The sequence below is a fragment of the Lathyrus oleraceus genome, chromosome 1 (assembly GCF_024323335.1).
Source record: "Lathyrus oleraceus cultivar Zhongwan6 chromosome 1, CAAS_Psat_ZW6_1.0, whole genome shotgun sequence".
Classification (NCBI taxonomy): domain Eukaryota; kingdom Viridiplantae; phylum Streptophyta; class Magnoliopsida; order Fabales; family Fabaceae; genus Lathyrus; species Lathyrus oleraceus.
In genome coordinates, this window is record NC_066579.1 from 263,309,094 (window position 1) to 263,312,408 (window position 3,315).

Below are 3,315 nucleotides of genomic sequence, written 5' to 3' on the forward strand. Positions count from 1 at the left end.
ACCTTCAAGGCGTGGCATTGAATATCTATCAAAGCATATGGAATGTAAAACCCTAATTTCTTGATTTTTGAAGTCTGGATTCAACAAGATTTCATCATGGTACTCCTTATGGCGTTCAAACCCTAATTCTTGATGATATGGTTATTGAAGATTTGTTTGTGAAGCATCATAATTGATTCAAAGACCTTGGTTGAATGGTATGCCTCATGAAACCCTGATCAAGGAGGGTATGGTCCTAATGTGCTTTATGACTTGACTTTTCACCTGATGACAAGGGAAACCCTAATCTCTTGATCTTGGATTCAAGAGACTACACTGTGACATGCCCCAGTCCATCTAAACCCTAATGTGGTCTCATCCTTATTCATGGCTTCCTAACCATAGTTATTGGTGTTGTGTGCTTCATTCAACCTCTCATTCATGTTATTTCCTTGGTTCTACCTCCATTCATTTGTGCTTAAGTCCATTGATACTAGCCTAAGTTCTTGGCCTCACCAACTTCATCTACTTCCATTTATTCATCTGATCATGGTCATCATACCATTGCTTGATCTATGGATTGGAGAATGCCATAGTACATGGTACATTTTGATTTCGCTAAGGGCCCTTATATCTTTCTTTCATTTTCACTTGTGGGTTTTTGGTTTGATTTTGTTCAAGTCATAGGTTTGTCCAATTCATACTCATGTCATGTCAAATTTATACAAGATCATTGATTCAATAGGTCATTGCCATCCATTTCAATTATGTTCATTTCATTCATTTCAAATATCCATGCATTACAAATTCCATACAAGTTTCAATTAACATGTTCATATACAAAATAAATTCATGATCAATTTCATTCAAATACATAAATCCCATTCATTACATAACCCTAAAAAATGTTCATTATATCAAAAATGCCAAAAAAAAAGCTTGTGTTGACCAAATGTTGACTTTTTGGTTAACTTTGACCAAAGCCAACCCAACCTTTTTCATCCTAAATCTAACCCTTATCTTCAAATTCCATCTTGATTCTTTGAATTTCCATTTGTAGATGTATACTTCAAATCACAATTTTGATGTCATGCTTGTTTAACCATCCAATCATGACCTACATGAACATTGAAACATGAATGAGAATAGAAACATAGCAATGGCATTTTACAATTACCAAGTTAGAACATGAATGCAAAATAAAAAATGTATAAGTATGAACCATGCCAAGTGAAATCAAAACTTGCATACCATGGCACCATACTGCATAGGTCAGCAAACACCCTGCAACATGACCAACTTTGAGCTTGCCACAAACCTTGTAGAGCCATGCCAACTATGCTACATTAAGTAAGCCAATTACAACCTGCAAATCCACCAAAAAATCAAATTCAAAATGCTTATAATCCAAGTTAATCATCACTTTTTTTATAATTGACAACATGATTCATGAGTTTCCAAGGCCAAATCCCTACTTCCATGATACTAGACCAGAACCAATCATGATGACCTTCACCACTCCGTTCAGTTCCAGATTTTACAACGTTCTAACAATTAACAAGTGACTGGAAGCATGTTAGTTCAACCTCTGTGGTACATCCTAACCATAATAGTCCAACGTTCAATTTGGCTTACCTGTATAGCAGTAACGACTCAACCGCATTTCTGACGGTTTTCTCCAACTGGTATGGAAATTGGTTTATCTGCTAACAAAGTCTAGAAACTATAAGTTCGCTGCTTTGGAAGGTCTGAGTCTCAACGTTGCGAATTCTGAAGTAGAACTCAACCTGCACTTCAATTCCCAATCTGCACAGGATTAACCAGTGTCGCTAATTAAATTCCAAACTAACAAACTTTGACCTGCAATATAACAAAATAATTTCAATTAACAAGCCAATCTCATAACAAAAGAGGCTAACATAGGGAGAGATTGGTTCACTAATTAACGGAATTGGGAATTAACATTTTTCTTTTGATAATCTCGTGTGATAAGGCAGTAGTAGGATAGATGTAATAGTCATCAAGTCATTGGCAACATTTTCATTCCATTTAGACACAACAAAGTTGTTTGTTTAAGTTGATTCGATAACCAATTCCCAGTTAAACAGGTTGGTTTGTGAGAAGTTAACAGAATCCATTATTTGAATTGCATATACTCAGAATAAATAGCAGAATTTGCAGACCTTTTAACACACAACCTTCCAAAAAAATCAGAACAAAAGGAAATAGAAATAGCCCCAAGTTTCATTCAAAAAAAGGCATGTATTAATATGAGTTCTACTAATGGTAAGCATAACAAACAAACTCACAACTAATTGAAATAATCCTAGTAATGTCTAACATTTAATCAAAGCAATCTTTCATAACAAAAGGCTAACAGATTTACTTCTCACCAATTAACTGTCATAACAACATAACCAACTTTCTAACCTAACATAACAGAATCCTAACAACTCTTACACTAACCATTAACCAATTGCTAATTTCAAGAGAATTTCTAACTAACTGTAAATTTCACCTGAATTTGGAGGAACTAACCTCACTGCATCTTTTGGAGGGGCTTGATCTTTCTGTAATTCATACTCAGAACTCCATTCTTCACTGCAACTTTTGGAGAGGCTCGACTTTCTGCAATCCACACTCAGAACTCCTTTCTTCACTCACTCATCAAAAGAAGGAGCACCGTCGCGTATACCGAAACAGAAGCAGCATAAATATCAGGAAGGAGTAACAGGAGCAACACACGCATCAAGTGTGAAATCAATCGCTTAAGCATAAAGAATTGGAAGAATCAAGGAATTCCTACCTGTTTTCGCCGCCGCATCAAACCGGTAAGTTTTTGCTTCAATCTGTATTTAGTTTTGTCGATCGAATTCGTGAGTCTGAATCGTTCGAACTGAATCATGGATGCACAAACGCGACGACGTCGCCTCTGTTAGAGTACGTGAACACGGACTCTTCAGAATCGAGTCATATTCCAATAAGTGGAACCTGGACTCTTCAATTTTATGTAGAAATTGGAAGAAGACAAAGCTTCAGAATCGAGTCGTGAGATGCGATTGGAGCATGAGAAGCATTGGATTCTTCAGCTTGGAAGACGTTTTGTTCAGATGACTCGAGCTAGGTAATACGCATTCTTTTCCACTGGATTTGGTCTGGGCCTTGAAGCCAGGCCCAAACATACTTTATGCCTACCCTGCGCAAACCAACACACCCCTCTTCATTGCTGTTTCTTCGGGCCTTTTCCAGGCCTAAATATTTTCCTTCCACACTCCTGGATTTCCATCGCACACCCCCTTCTGTTTGGATTATTGGGCCTTTACTTTATTTTGGGAT

General features: G+C 37.0%; 1 long non-coding RNA gene across 4 annotated transcripts; it reads right to left on the reverse strand.

The window, feature by feature from the left end:
* Positions 1–817: 817 nt before the first annotated feature.
* On the reverse strand, positions 818–3,095 carry LOC127130092 (uncharacterized). Of its 4 annotated transcripts, none has more exons than XR_007806424.1 (5): positions 2,518–3,095; positions 1,615–1,839; positions 1,455–1,526; positions 1,231–1,345; positions 818–1,096 (listed from the first exon to the last, which is right to left on the reverse strand). It is a non-coding gene; the product is annotated as an uncharacterized LOC127130092 (long non-coding RNA). The 4 variants fall into 4 exon arrangements; XR_007806423.1 differs by lacking the exon at positions 1,455–1,526 and having other exon boundaries at positions 2,518–2,633; positions 2,786–3,094; XR_007806425.1 differs by lacking the exon at positions 1,455–1,526 and having other exon boundaries at positions 2,518–2,642; positions 2,786–3,094.
* Between the last annotated feature and the right edge of the window lie 220 nt (positions 3,096–3,315).